This window comes from Balaenoptera borealis, assembly GCF_965194805.1.
Source record: "Balaenoptera borealis genome assembly, chromosome: 4".
NCBI classification, from domain to species: Eukaryota; Metazoa; Chordata; class Mammalia; order Artiodactyla; family Balaenopteridae; genus Balaenoptera; species Balaenoptera borealis.
In genome coordinates, this window is record NC_138861.1 from 100,445,471 (window position 1) to 100,465,866 (window position 20,396).

General features: G+C 35.0%; 1 long non-coding RNA gene across 1 annotated transcript in view; it reads left to right on the forward strand.

Annotated features, from left to right (window-relative positions):
* The first annotated feature begins 1,816 nt into the window (after positions 1–1,816).
* The window catches only part of LOC309627355, a 96,992-nt gene continuing 78,412 nt past the window's right edge, over positions 1,817–20,396 (forward strand). The window contains exon 1 of the long non-coding RNA XR_014243699.1: positions 1,817–1,975. This is a non-coding gene — a long non-coding RNA (uncharacterized lncRNA). The remainder of the gene's footprint in view (positions 1,976–20,396) is intronic.

A 20,396-nucleotide genomic window follows, 5' to 3' on the forward strand; every position in this document is an offset into this window, starting at 1 on the left:
GAATACCATAGAGTCCTTGCCTTCCAAGTACTTATATTCTCGTTGACAAGGGTGAAAGTGAGAAAAAATAAACAAAGGCTATAAGAATTTTAGGAACAGACAAAAGATTGGAAGAGATAAACTGTGCTCACATGAGAGAGAATGTAAAGAGGATATAGTGCTGCTTTAGTAGAAGAGATCAGTGAAGAGCCATCTAAGAAGCAATTATATTCAGAATATATTTTTGAGTGAGGGCCAAGTGTCTTGAATATGGAGCACGAAGGGGAGAGGAGAAGAGAAGATGAGATTTACAGGTTTTTGGACTAAGCAACTAAGTGAATGGTAGTATCATTGAGTGAGATAGAAAATGTCTGTGAAAAAGTAAATTTTTAGAAGAAAATAACTAGTCCTATTTTGGCCATGTGGAATTTGAGATGCATTTTGAACATTCAGAGGAGATGACAAAAAAGAAATAGGGTGTATGGATCTGGATCCCTAGAGAACATCCTGTGACAGACATATCTTTAGAAGATTTTTTGTATTTAAAGTTATGGGACTGGTGAGATCATCTATGGAAGAACTGTTGGTAGAAAACATGGAGCCAAGGAGAGAGCTCTGGGGTACTACAACATTTAGAGGAGCCAGCAAAGGAGACTAGGAAGGAGAGATCAGTCAAGTGTTAGAAAAAAAAGAGTCCAGTATGGTGCCTATGGTGCCAATGAATCCCAGAAAAAAAAGGTATTCAAGAAGAAGGGAGTGGTTAATTGAAGATAATTATGAGGACCTGAGCATTATTGCCTACAATAGGAAGAAAAACCAATGATGCTGATAAAAAGGCAATAGATTAAGAGGAGCTGAGGAGAGAATGGGAGGTGAGGATGTTCAGAAATTTGATAGAAGCAACTCTTAAGGAGCTCTGGTGTGAAAGGAAACATGGAATTGAAAGGCAACCAGAAGATCTGGAGACAAAGGATATTGTTTTGCTTTTGTTTTTATACATTTTTTATTTTTGGAACAATTTTAGATTTATTGAATAATTGCAGAGATTGTTCTTGGAGACTGTGTTTTAAGATAAGTTTTTATTTTCCTTTTTTTTTTTTAAGGAAGAGAAATGAAGTGATACAACAGAAAAAAGAGATCATGACAGAACAAATTCCTTGAGATAGTGATCCATGAGAAAGAGATCTATGGTACAAGGGAAAAGGTGTTGGTCTTAAATAGAAGCAGAGACAGAATAAAAGGCAGAGTGGGTACAGGTGATGGGAAGTTTGTAGACTTGATAGCAGAAGGATGAGATAGCTGTCTTTGGAGCATAAGGCACTGTCATCGGCTAAGTGTGAGGAGTTAAAGATGTGAAAATCGTTTCCTAGAAGTGAGAGGGATTTTTCTAGTGAATTACATCCAGTGTTAAATAGCCATTTGAGGTTTATTTCCATGTGTTTGAAAAGTAACCAAACAGCCAAGTGTGTGATTTTTTTTTTTAACTGATAATATTTGTATGTTTGGGTGCAGGGGCAGAGTTAGCAGTGAGTTCAATTGAACCAACATAAATCAGAACTGAGATTTTGAGAGGCCTGTGTAGACACACCTTAAATTGATCCCCAAAAGTCTCACATATAATACCTTCCTTTTGACTTCTAACCAATAAAATATGGAAATGGTGATGGGATTTTGCAGATGTCTAATTAAGATACCTAATCATGTGAATTTGAGTTAATCAGAGATTATCCTAGATGGGTCTCACCTAGTCAGGTAAGTCCTTTAAAAGAGTAAGCAAGCCTTCCCTGAAGATAGAGACTTTAGACAGCAGAAACTCTCTTTTGTTGACTTTGAAGAAAGAAATTCCATGAAATCTACAGCCAGAAGAAAAAGAAATTCTGCCAACAACCTAAGGGAGCTTGAAAGTGGGTCCTTCTTTAGTAGAGCCTCCAGAGAAGAACACAGTCCAGCTGACAACTTGATTTCAGCCTTATGATACCGTGAACATTGAGTCCAGGTAATGCCTAGACTTCTTTTATTTATTTATTTATTTGTTTGTTTGTTTATTTATTTATTACTGAGGTATAGTTGATGTACAACATTACATAAGTTTCAGGTGTACAACATAGTGTGTCATGATTTTAAAGGTTATATTCCATTTATAGTTATTATAAAATATTGGCTATATTCTCTGTGCTGTACAATATATCTGTGTAGCTTATCTACCTTATACATAGTAGTTTGTACCTCATAATCCCCTATCCTTATCTTGACCTCCTCCCTTCCTTCTCACCACTGGTAATGAGTAGTTTGTTCTCTTCATCTGTGAGTCTGTTTCTTTTTTGCTATATCCACTAGCTCATTTTATTTTTTAGATTCCACATATTAGTGATATCATACAGTATTTGTCTTTCTCTGTCTGACTTATTTCACTTAGCATAATTCCCTTCAAGTCCATCCATGTTATTGCAAATGGAAAAATTTCATCCTTTTTATGGCTGAGTAGTATTCCATTATACATAGAAACTGTGAAATAACAAATGGATGTTGTGTATGTTTTTTAAATTTTATTGGAGTATAGTTGATTTACAATGTTGTATTAGTTTCAGGTGTACAGCATAGTGATTCAGTTATACATATACATATATTCATTCTTTTTCAGATTCTTTTCCCATATAGGTTATTACAGAATATAGAGTAGAGTTCCCTATGCTATACAGTAGGTACTTGTTGGTTATCTATTTTATATACAGTAGTGTGTGTATGTTAATCCCAAGCTCTTAATTTATCCCTCCCCCCTCCATGTTTCTCCTTTGGTAACCATAAATTTGCTTTTGATATCTGTGAGTCTGTTTCTGTTTTGTAAATAAGTTCATTTATATCATTTTTTAAAGAATTACATTCCACACGAGGGATATCATATGATATTTGTCTTTCTCTGTGTGACTTACTTCACTTAGTATGATCATTTCTAGGTCCATCCATGTTGCGGCAAATGGCATTATTTCATTCTTTTTTATGGTTGAGTAATATTCCATTGTGTATGTGTGTATATATATATATATATATATATATATATATATATATATATACCACAGCTTCTTTATCTATTCATCTGTCAATGGACATTTAGGTTGCTTCCATGTCCTGGCTATTATAAATAGTGCCAAATGGATGTTGTTTTAAGTCACTAAGTTTGTGGTAATTTGTTACACAGGATAGAAAAAAATGCAGGGACTATGAAGGTAATAAATGTGAACAGGGACGTTGAGTATTTTTTGAAAATAATTATTATGCCAACCTATGGAAATGAGGGTAAATTAGGATGTGAGAATGGGAGGAGGGTAATTGGCAGGATAAATATCAGAGTCAATGGATTAGAAATCTCACTGATATTGGATAACTGTTGGAGTGAGAGTTCAAGGGAAAATTAATTAAAAGTAAAATAAGTATTAGTTGTAGAGAGAGAGTGACAAAGGAAGAGAGACACACACAGATGCAGTTATTGGTATAAATCTCAGGGTATGATTACAGGAGGGACTGAAGTGTTGTGGAAGAAGATATTTTTGGTGAAGGACTTAGAAGATGTGAGAGGCCAGCATGTTGGCTAAATCTGTTCTGCTCAAGTTGAGTGTCAAAAATGACAAAAATAGTAACGAAGAAGGATATATATGGTCATCTATAAATGAGAAGGAAGGACTGAAAGGGTAAATGGCAACATCAAAAATCAGAAGTAGATGATGACATCTGATAATATTCACTTTAAAGAAGTTGGGGGTCTTTGAAAGAACAAAATTGTTTGAAAGAAGCAATGAGAAGTAAGGAGGGAATAGATATGAGTTAAGTGTCAAAAGGTATGTAAAACTGTGAGAAATCTAGCATGTGATTGAGAGATGTAGGGAAGTAGAGTTCTCAGGGGTTATCCATGTTTCAGTTTGATAAAAAAGGGAAGGGACCATTCAGAGAAAAATTTGAGAATAATTGTAGGGTATTATGTTGATGATATATTGCCATAGCCCACGGGCAATATGACAAGGTTTCGGAGGGCATGGAGATAAGTTTGGATTTAGGGGCAGAGAGAATATTATGTGAATGAGCTTCTGGTTGAGGGATGTTAGAGTACCTGAGAAAGGATGGAAAGTGATGCATGATGGTTGCCTGCATTATCAGCACTTGAAGACTTCAGGGCTGCTAAATTTGACCTGGAGAGAAAACTGAAGCCCCTGAGCTTGAGTGTAGACCACTTGGTTAACCTAAACTACTGTTCCCATTCATAGCTAGTGTACTTGTAGCATCCAGGAACATGCAGCGTTGGAGGAACCACTTATCTCACTCTCTTCATGTTTTTAAGTGGACTTACCACCATAAGAATGATACTCCTGACTTTTATTCCTTCTCTATATATTCAACATTTTCCCATGAAATAGCAATAGTCATCAGTCCACAATTCCTTATCAAGTAAGATATTCCTGTCAATGACTGAAATACTGGAGAATTGTTCTCCTTTCTTTTCTGTTGCCTCAAGACATTGAGAAGCACCTGCCTTAGGCATGCATATGTCCTTTGTAGGCACTATCCCTTAGCCAGGCTGACCCAACATTTAAACCAAGCAAAGAATATGAAAGGATGAGTATGGGACAGAGAGCCGCAGAATCCTATTTGTTTGCAAATCTCATCCAAGTCCTCCAATCTAGTTTTTTTTAAAAAATCAGTAATGAAGCTAACAATTTGGTTCCCATCTTCTTGTGTCTATCTATTAATTGGTCCCAAATCTTGGTGAGAAATAGACTTGCTATGTTTTGATCCTCTAAAACCCTAACAGCTATGATAGAAGACTTGGACCCTTGCCCAAGAATGGAGGTGCTGTGATCTCTTAGAATATATACCTTAGGGCAGCCTCTGAATCTGACCAGGAAATTTCACACTGTTGAGGGAAAGGATTGAGAAACATATTCAGAGAAATAAGCATGTACTTGACAAACAGTAGGTATTTAATATATATATGTTTTTTCTCCCTCCTTATGAAATAAGAAGCCTTTGGATTGATTGTAGATGGTAACTTTTCTGTAGCCTGGGATCTAGGTATTATGAATGCCAGAAACTTCTGAATCATCATATGAATTTGGCAACCAAAGCTGGGTAAAAGTGTTACTTCTAGTGACATAATGAGGATTACCAGGGAATCACTTTTTCATGGCAGTAGAAATGGAGTTGGAGTCTGTGTCAATATCAAAGAGTCAAATATTTAACTAACTGTACAACAGGAAGTGACTGAGGGGGACAGAACTGATTGTCTCATGCTAACTAGTTTATATGCATTGGTCAGGTTGTCTCATACTCAGAAAGAAATTTGTAGAACTTTTGAAAATTACAGCTTTCAAATAAAGACAAAGGGTCAGCTGGATAACATATTTCTTTCCTGGAGGTCACCTATATGCATTGGTGCTAGACTCAGCCTGGAATTGCCTGTAGTTAAATCCTTCTACTCCCAATCTGTGATGTATGAGGTAGTACAACTCCACTTAGATAAGTACAGATGAAAATAGGGAGAAAGTCTTGACATGTTCATTCCCTGGACCCAGTCATCTCTGATAACATCACCATCCTTGCCCTGTTGCAATTTGTTTATATGAGCCAATACATTTCTTTCTTAGCTAAATTAGTTCAAATTGAGCATCTTCTAATTTGCAATTTTATGTCCCTTGATAATATGGAGAGATTCAATTTCTTCTTTTTCTCTTCTGCTCCATTTGGCTTATCATTACTTTCTACGTTTTCTGAGGAATATATATTCATTTGTACACATAAGAGTATTACAGTATCTATGATATAATAAAAATAGAGGAAAAGGAGGTTCTGACCTCAGGAACTCCTAAACGTCAATTTGGCTAGGGAATATCAAATTAAGAAATGTGTTAGGAGCCAAAATGATCTTCTGGTCTGCTGGACCAGATCTGCTGATCTGCTGGAGATTCAGCAGTGGTTTGTTGTCATTATTTGTATGGGTTGATCAATCTGCATATAGAAACTCAAAACTCAACTTGGATTATCTAGGAATGTACACAAATTGTATGCCAGACAATTTTTACAGAACAGGAATTTGTATAGGATTACAGAAAAGTTCACAAAAGTGTATTTAGAATAGGATGAGAGCTGGAACTACTTCAGGGATTTAGAGAACATTGACTAATAACCTCATCATGATGGATGGGATGAATAAGCTCTATTTTTTGGTAATTATTTTACTCTTTCCAAGATTTAATGTCCTTGGAGAAACTTGAACTCTTACTCACCCTTGGTATATTGTTTTACCTACCCTTCCTCCAAGACCAACCACAGATGGAGAGGTAATTCTGAAAGAAAGAGAGAAAGAGAGAAAGAAAGAAAGAAAGGAAGAAAGGAAGAAAGGAAGGAAGAAAGGAAGAAAGGAAGGAAGAAAGGAAGGAAGAAAAGAGAAAAAATATATTTGAGTGCTATTAAGAATTCAATAAGGAATGAACACTAGGACACAACAATACTACATGCCAGTTTTGAGTGAAAATGACTCAATATGAATCAATATTTACTATTGTTTCAGTTATCTATTTCTTCAAATAGCTTCACACCCATTCTCTCCTTCTGGTCTCTGCATGTAAGCTAGTTTGAGCTTCCTCACAGCATGGTGGCTTGAAGACAGCCAGACTGCTAATATGGTTTTTCAGAGCTCCAAGGGTCAGTGTTCCAAGAAAGCCAGGCAGAACCTATGTTGCTTTTATGGCTTAGCTTCAAAAGTCATGTAACATCAATTTTGCTACAAGCCCACCCATATTCAAGGAGAGAGAACTGCGACACCACCTCTCAATAAAAGGAGAGTTAAAATCACACTGAAAGAAGAGCATGTGCGTTGGGAGATATCACTGAAAATACAATCTGCCACCTCTGGGAAATACAATCTGCCAAAAGTATGGACCCAAAATATACTAATCTCAGTATAAGAAGCCCAGTGGTGTCTTGAAGTCCTCATATTGATGGCCTCCTCCTCTGTCTCCCTATACCCCATGTTTAGGGTCTAAACTTAAAAAATCCTAGTGCAACTCACTAACTGGTATTCTTAATACACTTCACAGAATAGGAGTAAAGTTGTGAATGAAGTAAAGTCAATTCCAACAAATGAATTACTTTTTTAATAATAGTTTTCTGAATATGAAGAATATTATTCTTATAGGACTATTTTTGAATATCTCAGTCATAAAAGGAATCAATGATTTTTTGAGGAAGTGGTCAAATACCTTTCCCTTTTGGACAAAGGACATTTCATGATTCAAAGTGCATTTATTATGCACCAGCTATTAGCTGAGCTCTATTCTTGGTGATGGAAGAGTGATGGACAGCAGGAAACAAAACATATTTTTAAAAAATATTCCTGCCACCATGGAGGCGACCTGAATATGTTATTTGGTTGGGAAAAGGACACTGCCTGGTAAAGTGTCCAGCTTCTTCCACCACTATTGGGTGAGCCTGCAATGCAGGAACTATGTCATTTTCACTACTGTAGTCCCAGGGCCCAGCACAGTGCCTGGAGAAAGCAAGTTTCAATAAATACTTGTTGAACTAATGGGCAGATATGAAGGAAATCAGGCCAGTTCTTTAAAGGAAAGGGTTTTCATGAGAAAAGAGTCATCATGCCCTCTTCTTAAAAGACTGGCACTAGCTTGAGGAGATGGCTGCCCTCCATCATTAGCAATAAAGGTGTAACAAAATGCAGTAATGGGTTCTCTGTTACTTTCTCAGTAAGAGAAGGATAAAGAAGTCTGTACAATTTCTTAAACTTTGCAATTCCTTAGTGTTATTCTTGCTTTTCTCCATTTCTCTATGGTGATTAATAGTAATTTTTTTAAATGTCATGTGCATTCGTCTTTGGGGACTGGAAGGAAGGAGGAAGCTGGGAAGACTGTTACTCTCTGCAAGGAAGCTCCAGGGGAGAGAATCCTCGAGGGATAAAGTTGGTGTTTGCAGCTTCAGAGACTTGGGAGTAGGTGCAGTCCCTGGGGCCTGCTCCAAGGAAAGACAGGACAGCAGCAAGCCTGGACTGCAGGGGTCCAGAAACTCAAGAGTGCAAAGGCCTTTGTGGTTACATGATCAAGCCTTGCCCAATTTTTCCTGGTATAGAATTAAAAACAAATGAGTGCTCTTCTAATGCTTTCACTTTTGTATTCTCTATGTCAGTTAAATATGCCATCCACACTAGAAGTCTTTCTGAAGCCCTGCCCTGCTCTTCTCATCCTTCCTTTATAATCATTCAGTTAGTCCTGTCATTTTTGCCTGTTAACATCTTTCAAATCATTCCCATTTAATTCCGTCTTCACTGCCTTTGCTTGTGCTCAGACCTGGATCACCACAGCTGTCCTCTAATTGGTCTCAACATGAGAATTCTTCGTCCCACTTCCCACTGCCTTTTTTCTTAAAAGCAAACTTGATTATGTCCTTCTCTGCTTAACTCTCTGCTCTGTAGGCCTACTACCCCCAAGACAAAGCCCCAAACCTTAGCATATGAGGCCTCTGCTCTCCATTTAACTTTTAGACTCATTTTTGTGCCTCCTCCCCAAATACATCCTACACTTCAGCCACGTGGGTTGGCTAAATGAAGCCATACTATTCCAAATGATTGACTCATATACTTTGCCATATAATGTTCACTTGGCCTGGAATGTACTTTCTTTTCTCTCCAATGGGTAGATTCCTTCTCAACTTTCAAGACCTAGATCAAATATCACTTCCACTCAGTGAAGCCTTTTTTTCACCCCCTCAGGCACTATATGTACATTCTTTAAGTGGATGAATTTTGTCACTAGATTGTGACTTTCTGGAGAGAAGGAATTTCTTGTTAACCCACACAGTATCACAAGTGCCTAGCATAGCACCTATCATAAAATTGGTAAATAACACTTGAGGTGAATAAATGAATGTGAGTGGCATGGATAGCTTTGGTCCTCAGTGATGTGATGTTAGGAGAAAAGATGGAAGTACAAGTCTAGGTAGATGTGGAAGTCACCTCCCTGTAACACGTCACTGATTTTACCTGAAAATCTATCTTTTTATTGCCCAGGGGCATAAAGAAATTAAACGAGGAGAGTCCAGTACAGCTATTCAGTCTATAGACAGCAGAAACTCTCAACTTTATAAAGGATATGAAATTCTGTCCTTGGATGAAAGAAAAACACCAGCTTTGAACAAAGTAGGTTTGTAGGACAGTACATAGCGCTGCACCTGAAGGAAAATGTTCACTTTTTCTTTCTTGGCAATAGTACCTACTTCCAGGTGTCCTGTGTGTGGCCAGCTTATGTTCATCTAGAGGTATTGACTTCAGTCAAGCAGTATATTCCAAAGAGATAAGTAATTCTTGCATATTAGTGCAAGAACAGAGATTTACTCATGATCTGAAAATAGACAATATCTTAATCTGCTCAGGCTACTGTAACAAAATATTGCAGACTGGGTGACTTAAACAACAGAAAATTATTTCTTATAGTTCAATGCTGAGAAATCCAAGATCAAGGAGTCTGAAGGTTCAGTGCAGGCCTGCTTCCTTGCTTATAGACAGCTGTCTTCTCTCAGCGTGTGCTCCTGCAGAGAGAGAGAGAGAAAGAAGAGAGAGAGAGAGTGCTCTTGTGTCTCTTCCTCTTCTTACAGGGGCACAAATCTCATCATGAGGACACCACCCTCATGACTTCATCTAAACTTAATTACCTCCCATGTCCAAATACCATCACATTGGGGGTTACAACTTCAACATACGAATTTTGGGGGGACACAAACATTCAATCCATAACAACTAACTAAGAATGATCCCAAAACAACAGCAATAATAAATACAACAAAATACATAATAGTATTAGTGTAGTAGTAGAGGTTTATTGAATGCTTGCTATGTGGCAGTCACAATTTTAGGGGCTTTAGATATGCCATCTCATTAAACCTCCTATTGAGCCTATGAGGAAGGTGATAGTATTATCCTCATTTTAAAGATGAAGAAATTAAAGTACAGAAAGCTCCAGTTACTAGCCTAAGGTCACTCTAATAATTATCAGAGGTGGAAATCAAACTCAGTTAATCTGGCCCCAAAGCTCGTATTTTTAACTACAATACTGAATTTAGAAGAGGAAACACTCATAGATATTTTCTAATTTAATGATTTTTAACATTTTTGTAGTCATAGAAACATTTATCCAAAATATATTATTAATTTTAAATCCTAGTATATAAAACAGATAAAAGCTGAGCTAGACTTCTATTCCTCACAACATGGTGGGCGAGGTACACTGAACACATTTCTTTCACAAAAAAAAATGGAAATTAAAAATAAAATTTAAATGTATTTTAGTACTCAGTAAAATAGAAGTTCTTAAGGGACAGAAAAAAGTAGACAGAAATAAAGTGGAATAAAACGGAGAATTTCATAAAAGTATTTGTAGATTTCTAGTAAGCTATAGCTTTTCTTTTAACCATCTTGTGGAGAAGAGGAGAAAGAGTCTTGCAGAGTCACAACATTCACCCTTAAAGCTGAGATTCATAACACGATATTTCCTCAGAAAAAAAGACAGATTAGAAAAATATACACCATGTGAAGGGAAAAAGCAAAGAGCCTTGCCAATCCCAGCCTTGAGTCTTAGGTGGGATAACAGTTTAAAAGTTTACTCTAAAAGTTCTTAACTACATATTAGCCTTCACATAAGTTGAGAATTAAGGCCTACAGTATCTAAAAGTCCTGACTCAAGAAATTATGTAAAATATTCCTGGGCTAGAGTTCCCTCAAGGGTCTAGCAGAAGCAAACGCAAATCCTCTCTCAAGGAATGCATTCTCAGCACAGATGTTATAGAATTCCACAGGTAAAACTCCAAAGGAATATAAGCTTACAGAAACATTAAAAAGAAATTCATGAAGAAATAAGGCATATGGTTTTTGGTCAAACATATAAAGATGTTAGAAATTATCACTCCTGTTCTCACAAGTAAAAAGTTGAACAAACTGAAAATCAACAACTCTTTTTAGACCCATCAGATAATTGATGTCACAGGGCAAACTGATGTCCTAAAAACTGGAGAGAGAATTAGATACCAAAAACCACATTACCTTCTGCTTGCCTAGAGCAGAAGCCCAATCAGAACCCTGTCTCTGGAGCCGGTACTCATAAGAGAACTAAAGTGTGATTGAAGAATTTCTAGAGGCTACGTGAGGACTAGCTTTGGAGTAAAAGCTCCTGCGGCCTGACCTTTAGGGGCCCCCACACTTTTGTGAGGTTTACCTCTTGGAGATCTACCACCTTCACCTCAGGGTGCAGATTGAAGAAAACTCCCCTTAGACTTCGGTGGGGGGGGGGGGGGTGGAGAGGAAGAGAAAGTAACCATTCTGAAATACACCCAGAGCATTCTCTTCTCAACAAAGGAGTTCCGTCACTCCTCAAAAGACACTATTTTACCATAACCTTACATAACCAACTTGAAGTTTACCAAAGCCTAATTGACCTGGAGAAAGTGGAATACTTAAATCCAACCCCGTCTCACCTGAGGGAGAGGAAAACAAGTTGAAAACCACTTTGAGAATCACAGCCAAAAGGCATAGGCTCATGAAAAGACAGAGATGTAATTATTGGATTATAGAATGTAGTCTTACCAATCTTACCACCTTACCACAATGTCAATCAGGTTTCTGTATCATAACAGAGGATTTCAAATAGACTAACTGGATGCTTCAGATCCTATTTCAGAAGGAGCCTCTGGGTAAACCCAATAACATCATAAGAGACAAAAACAAAGACACTGGAGAAAATTTTACTCTCTGACACCTACAGCTACAGCAAACAGTAAAGAGACCAACTCCTAGACAAATAAACATAAAGACCTCACACTAAAGGCTTATTTACTCAGTTCCTTTTATGGGGTATATCACTTCTGGCTTTCAACCAAAAAGTTACAAGGCATAATAGAAGGCTAAAAACACAGTTTAAAAAAACAAAGCATGCATCAAATCCAAGCTCAGATATGATAGACATTTTGGAATATCAGACTAGAAATTTAAAATAACTTTGACTACAATGCTTAGGACTGTAATGGAAAGATACACAACATGCAAGAACAGATGGTAATGTAAACAGTTACATGAAAACTCTAAGAAGCCAAAGGAAATGTTAGAAATCAAAAACACTAATAGAAATGAAGAACGCTTTTGATAGGCTCATCAATAGAATGGACATGGTTGAAGAAAAATCAGTGAACTTGAAGATATGCCTAAAGGAAATTCTAAAACTGAAATGGAAACAGAAAAAGTAATTTTGATAAATGGAAAGACTATCTAAGAACTGTGGGACTATTCCAGGAGGTAGAACTTGTATGTATTGGAATACCAGAAGGAGAAGAAAAAAAAAAAATCAGAAGAAATGTTTGAAGTCACAATGGCTGAGAATTTTCCAAAGTTAATACAAACACATAATCACAAGGGTCTAGGAAGCTCAGAGAACACCTAGTAGGATAAATAGCTCAAAAAATTTTGTTTAAACTACACCAAGGTTTATCATATTCAAACTGAAGAAAATTAGAGACAAAGATAAAATCTTGAAAGGAACCAGAGAAAAAGGAATCAGGCAAAATGGAGGTCAGAACAAAAATCTATAGACTCAGATAAGCAAAGACTTAAGATCTTATAGCATAATGAATGCTAAGCATATTAAATATATATTAAAATATACAATGTTAAATATACTTAAATGTATTAAATATGTAATATGTACTTAAAGAGATTAAATAGAATCAAACTGATAAGGCAGATTTTGAAAAATAATCTGGTATAATTCTACAAATAAAAAAAGGAATTGAAATTAAAAAAAAAAAACTCTTGTATTAGGGTTCTCCAGAGATATACAATCAATAGGATAAGATGTGGATATGTGTGTGTGTGTGTGTGTGTGTGTGTGTGTATATGTATATATATATATATACATATATACACACGTGTGTGTGTTTCCTTTGGCCTTCTTTTGTTCCTTCCATCATCATTAGAAAAACATGTCAGGAATGAGAACATCATGGACCAGAGTCATCCCAATCAAGCTTTCCTAGCCAAACTAAGCCTAGATCTACCAATCCCCGTTGATCCACCTATTATCTGGAATCAACAGAGTTTTGAGCTGAGTTCAGCCTACATGAGCCAATCCCCAGACAATCCATAGACTTGTGGGTGACAGTGAACAATCAGTGGTTTAAGCTATTGAGTTTTGAGTTGTTTTTATGTAACAAATTAATTAATTAATTAGCTAACAAATACAGTGAGTTAAACAGTTAAATGCAAGTGAAAAGAGAATTAGTGAATTAGAAGATGATTCAGAGTAAACCATTTGAAATCTAGGACAAAGAGCAAAAATATAAGAGGAAGGTTAAAACTATGAATGAGAGGATGAGACAGTCTATACATGACAATTTGAATTTGTAAATGAGAGAGTAAGTTGTAGTAAAGAATTAGTATCCAAAATATGTAAGAGACTCTTAAAAACCAGCACAAAAAAGATAAAAAAAAAAAAAAAAAAAACTCAGGAAAAAAATGATCAAAAAGCCAGGACAGGAATTTCATAAGAGAGAAATTTCAAGCTATCAATTAATATATGAATTTATCCATTAGTCTTCAGAGAATTTCAAATTGCAAAAATGATGATGTACAGAGGCCTGGAACTGACCTGAACTATTTTACTAAGATAAAAATGTTTCAGTACAATATTGATTCCCAGACAAGGTATGAAACATATTGATTAATAGTTTTGTTTCGTTATCATGGGTCCAAGGAGCCTGGGGTGATTTAGATCAGCTTGTCACCATTGTTTATTAATAACAAGGCCACCAAGATTTGCACCTGGTTTTCATGAAACCCCCGGAGAGCTCTGTCATTGGGACAGTTCTGTACAGGAACTGTGTCTGTCTGATCAAGAAGGTATAATAAGACTAGGCTGAAACTCAATCTTGGGCTCCCTTTTCCTAGGTATGCTATGCACAGGTTTGTGGTTCCTTATTGAGAGAAAAGGTACATTTGTCATGACCCTTACAGAGAGAGGACAATTGGAATTCATACCTATCCTCCCTGGACTTCTCGTTGTTAAGCAGCCTTTAACTTTGATGGATATCCTTACTTTAATTCGCTTGCTATTTTGTATTATTTTTCTCTCTAAAAATATAGATTTGTAAGTATTATCATTCTGAGTTCTGTGAGTCTTCATTTACAATAGAATGTATCTAATTGCTAGTGGTAGTGCAGGGAAGATAAAATTTTAACCCACCAAACTGAAAAAAAAATCTGGAGTAATAAGTACTGATGTGATTTAGAATAACAGGGATTTTTACACACTTCTGGTTGGATTATGCATTGATACAACCACTTTTGGAAGTAATTTGGCATTACCTGGTAAAGTTGAAGATGAGTATACACTAAGATTCTAAAATGTTTCTGTATAATAAATACACATGGCCACCAAGAGGGGTGTATAAAAATTTTTATGGCAGTAATTGGACCCAATCCAGATATCTATCAACAGGGGAATGGATATATACATTTTGGTCTTTACTGATACAATAATAATAATGGATAGAAACAAGTCACATAAGAATATATATTATGAAACTATTTATATAAATTTTTAAATGTATAAAACTAAGAATATACATATTTTTAAAGATACAAATACAGTTTTAAAACTCTAAAAGCAAAAAAGATAATGATATACAGTAATTCAGGGTAGATTATGGTTACCTCTCCTACTATTCCAATGGAGAGAAAGGGTTTTTGATATGAAAGAATTTGGTTTTGGCTGTTAATGTTACACTTCAGGAGTGTTTGATATATTATTCTATATATCTAAAGGAACAGTTTAAAGCTACTTGTCCTGACGAATGCCATCTACTGACAGTTAAACATATTAAGGACCAGAGAGGTAAGTGGCTGACACTGCCATATAGGTCACTACTAACAGAGATAAGTCCAGGACACCTGAGTTGTTCATAACATTTTCTACCTAGCCAAGGAACTCATATAATGTGGGGTGTAATAAAAATATGGTTTGGCATCTTGAATCCATCATGATCTATGCATAAGGTAGGATAAAGTAGGAAGGAGCCATGGAAGTAATAGGTTTGATCAAGAACTTAACTGTGGAAGACATTCTGTACCTTCCCCCTAGGCCATACAACAGAGCATCCCACTGGAGCATCTTTACTAGACAAAATCCCAGCCAGCAGAAAACACTGCAGTGAAGACAGGGTCTTGATCCAAACACGCGGATATTATTGGAATTCTCTGCAATGTCTCTAAGTGACATGGGGAAATGCTTATAACAAGCCACTTGGGAAATTTGGAATATTGCAGTTTGCCTTTTTTCACAATGCTCGGTGGCTAAGAATTTTTAAATAGGTTTTTGTCAGTTTATTAGGCTCAATAGTAGAAATATGTTTCTAGTTTTCCTGATATATATTCAGGCTAGGAGAAATGTGATGCCAGTAAAGGCTAGCCAGCCTTCACTACTAGGGATTATTTACATATTGCAATATTTATATAGGAACTTAACAGACCTAGGACATTAGGATTTAGGAAGAGATTAAAAGGAAATGGGTGAGATATTTTAAGAAGATATTTGATAAAGAAGTTAAGACTAATTAAGGTGGGGTATTCTGACACATTTTGGGGGGGAATGGGGAAAGGTTTTATAGAGTCTTTTTTATTCAAAGGTAGAGAAGAATGCTATTAAATTTTGCCCATTATAAAGATAAAGGGGAGAGATGAGTACTTTTATACAATGGCACCCAAATATGGTTCTATGACTGGCTATATCAGAATATCCTATTTTTAAAAAAATGCACATCCCTGTAAATTCCCAGGTAGTATCATATCTTTAAGCTGAAGATGGTGCTTAGAAATTTACATTAATTAAAAAAAAACTTGATGATTTTGATGGAAAGTTAATCTTGAGAATTACTCTTCTTAGTAATTTTGAGATCATGAAAATATTCAATCACCAGGGATGGGGTGAGGTTGTGGTACCTTAACATCCTGGTATAGAAATGGCATTGCTCTACCTAGAAGAGGAGTAAGAGAGACAATAAGCTCTCAGATTCTCTGAATCAGGATTGTAAGAGTGAGAACTAGCATTTTCTGTGAAGAACACTGTTCTTAGTGTCTACCTTCTCTCTGACTGTTCTGTTGATTCTAACATGGATCCAAAGCCCACAGGGTTCTGGTCAATACCTAAGTTTGGAAGAAAGCGAAAACCACAATTAGTGAAGCCAACTGGTCTTTTTCAGTGCTTCTAATGATAGATCATATTTCTGAAGGCGTGAAAGATTATAACACATACCATAGACCTGGTGCATTTTAGATGAGTAGACTTTGTGTGCTCAGAAGTGAGCAGGAAGATGTGTTGCACTGAATTTTATTGATTTTCCTTTTTGCTTGTATAGTTTTATGATGTTCCATTTTCTTTTTCTCTTGGTTTGGAAACTGTGGCCTTGGTTATTTATTTTCTTCCTTCATTTTACATTTAAAATGTATATGTAACACTGCATCAATTTTCATGGTCACTGGTGAAAGGGCTGGGTGAATCCTCTGGACAAGAAAAGATGTCTAGTGATAGAGGAGTTAATTATTTTCCTTCTAAGAAGCTTCCCCTCAAGTTCTCTTCCATTTTCATTTTCTCACATTTTTGGAATGCATTTATAATTTTCTTTTTAATCTCATAACCTTCTGATTTTTAGTACTGAGATCTCACTTTCAGAGATTATATATTGATAGCTTAGAATTATTTCCATTTGTATTCTGTACCAGGCTTTTCGGTTGTGACAATTTCCTTCTACAACTTCTTGATATAACTCATCTAGGAATAAGAATAAACAGATGAATTATAATAGAAATAAGGCTTTTATTTGTGGAAGCTTGGAAACTGATAAGGATCAACTTTACTAACAAATTTGTGTTTTCTCTGGTCTTTGCCCAGTTCACGTGGTGGTTTTAATTAGAATATTATGCCTTTTGTAATCTAAAGTAAATTTCTCTCAATAATCTCAAAGTTTTGGATATGCCAGACAATTATATACTGAAGTCATGTTTTGGTTTATGGCTCATGGCTCATGGCACAAACCTCTAATTTTGCTAGTTCTTTTTAGTATCTGCTGAATTAATATGCTAGATTAGAGAATGACAGTATATGGGTCATTTCTGGCTCCAAGGCTAGAATCAAAGTGAGCATCACTCTCCTTGTTAAAAAATGACTTTAACACATTAAGAAGAGGGCAAAAAAAGTTCTTCTTGTCAACTGTTAATCATATGAGCTCCTGTCAAAGGGACTCATTATGATATCAGTATTCCCAGATTTAAGACATTCCCATAACGTCATCACAAATTGTTTCTTACCACATAATACCTATAGTATTGTAATTAGTTTGAACAACATAATATTGACATTTTTTATGGTATTCAACCACAATGGCTGAATACTGAGAATTTCATATAATTCAACCTAATAGCTAATATTTTCTATTCATTCACTTTTTACCTAACATACTATCTTCAAAAGTGAAACAAAAAACACTGCTGCAGAAGGAAAATATACCACTTGTGATAAATAAAATGTAACATTACAAAAAAATGCAATAAAAACAAAACAAGAAAGGGCAATGCCATTAAATTTTAGCTAGATACTGCAGCCTGCCAAGTGCTCAGAGCTGGAAGTCTGCACTCTCTTTGGTAAGAGGAGGGACTAGCAGTGAGTTTAAGATGCCTTAAAACTAACAAAAATTAAACCAAGATTTTCTTTTGAGATAATCAGTATTGAAAGAAAACTTTGAAACGGAAAACTGTTTCAGTCTGTGATTTAATATTATTTAATTCCAAACTCTGGAACCACATGTCTTACATATTGGAAAATACCATGTTAGATGATTTGTTTTGCCCAGTTTTCCCTTTTGTGTTCAGAGGGCACTTCTAAGCATGCAATAAATGGCACCATTATTCATGTGCCAACATCTAGGGCTAAATTAATTTCATAAATTATGTCAAATGAACCAAATGATATCTTGCAAAGAGTCCACAACTCTCTTAATGTCATTTATCATAGCATATAGTTTAATGGAATATAATTTTTATTTATATTCTGTTTCTTCTAGCCTCTGTGAATTCAGGATCTTCTTTCCTCCCTGAGTCAGTGCTAAGGTGTGAATAATTAGGTAGAAGTAGACAACTGAGTTAATGAGTACAACAAAATATGTGGAAAAGTAATATTTACAAAGGAAAAATTAGTCTACTTCATTACCATTTCTATAGTACTCAGCTTCTGAACTATAAAACTGGTATGCAACACTTTGAGGTGAAATACTCATTGCTCACTTAACTCTTCATTTAATTTACTAGTTTCTGGAAATGAGATATTTTGATTCCTGGAGGTATGTTTTGGTGTGTTTGTGATGATGGGAAGCCACAGGATTAAATGGAAGCATTTTTCTAGCCATTGATGTTACTATATAAAGATCATTTAAAACAAACAGACAGATGATAGATAGATAGTTAGAAATAGATATATATAGATATACATATACCTCCATTTATGTTTTTATATATATATATGCACACATAGATATTATTTGCAAACAGTAAAACATTTTATGAATTTGAAGATAAAATGAGACTTCACACAAAAGTTTTAAACATTTTCCTTCCACAAATGAGGGAATGTTGCTCTGAACCAACTCTCCTGATGACAAACAATAAAACTGGACAAATTATATATGTAAAAGATGACTGAAATGACTGGCAAGCTTATCAAGGTGAAAATTTTCAGGATCAAGATTTTGAAAATAAGGAAAGTCCAGGGAGGTGAATCCAGATTTTGGAGCATTTTTCTCCTTGACTTATCACCAGTTCTTAAAGCCAAAATGATGGCTGAAGGCTGAGAAGACTGCCTAAATCCTAGCAATAATGTGAAACAGAAATAGAATAATTATCAAGACTAAATCCAGATTTCTAATCATTTCAATTATTAAGGTGATTCACCCTTAAAATAGTATCTAGGAAGAAGAAAAAGTAAATCTTATTAGGAGGAATGTAATTTAATCCAAAATATCATTTTTACTATAATTTTATGCAATACTGATAATTAAGTATAATTTGGTAATTGAAAGACAATGACTCACTGAAAATTGAAGAGAATCAAATGAGAAATTGAAACAGATCCATGGAAGATGCACAAATTGAAATTATTAGACACAGACTTAAAAATACCTATGGTTACTAAGTTCAACTAAATATATGACAAGATAGAGATCTATGTCAGGAAAAATAAAATTATAATTAAGAATAAAATAAAAATTATAGAACTCAAAATAGAGTAATTAAAATTGTGAACTTAGTGGATGTTTTGAAAAGACAGCTGAAGAGAAAATTAATAAACTGGAAGACACGTCAAGAGAAAATACACAAACTGAACTGTAACGAGACAAATGGATGAAAGAATATGCAGAGGAAGGTGTGATACAGTGAAAAATCCAACATACATACAATTGGAATATCAAAAGGAAATGAGAAAGAGATCATAGTAGAAGCAATATTCGATGACATATGGCCAAGAATCTTACAAAATGTATTACATATAGATGGTAGAAGAATTACATCCCTCAAACAGGATGAATGCAAAAAAACAAAAATCACACATACACACCTAAACACTCATACACACACTCACACAACACTCATGTATATTATAGTAAAATTGTTGAAAAGCAAAATCAAAATCTTAAAAGAAGCCAGAGAAAAAAAGGAAATAACTGCAGATTTAAATTCAATATTCAGAGTTTGATATATTATTTAAAAAAACAAGATATTTTCAGACAAACAAATGAAAGAATTGGCTGACTTCATCATCCAGAAAAGGAAGTACTAAAAAGACAGTCAGAAAGAAAATTATCCCAGAATAAACAAAAGTGAATAAAATGACTATAAATATTTGTAAATATGAATGGACATTGACTAGTTAAGACAGCAACAATAAATATTGCTTGTTTTTACACATAGAATTAAAACATATGACAACATTAGCCCATAGATCAAGAAGGGGAGAAATGGAGTTAAAATATTTTAAAGCATTTTTATTATCCTGGAAGTGGTAAAAGTACTAATTTATATTAGGCAGTATTAAGACAAGGATTCACACTATAATTTCAAAAAAATAACACTAAATAATAGAAAAATTATCAAGATATATATATTCACATATGTATTTTTATATCGTTATGTGTAGTTTCTTTATATATAAATGTTTTAATGCATATATATTTATAATATAATATATAAAATAATATTTATCTTATATAATATATAATATAATGTGTATATATACAAAACATAATCTTTCATTTATATATATTATCATTCTTTATATCAA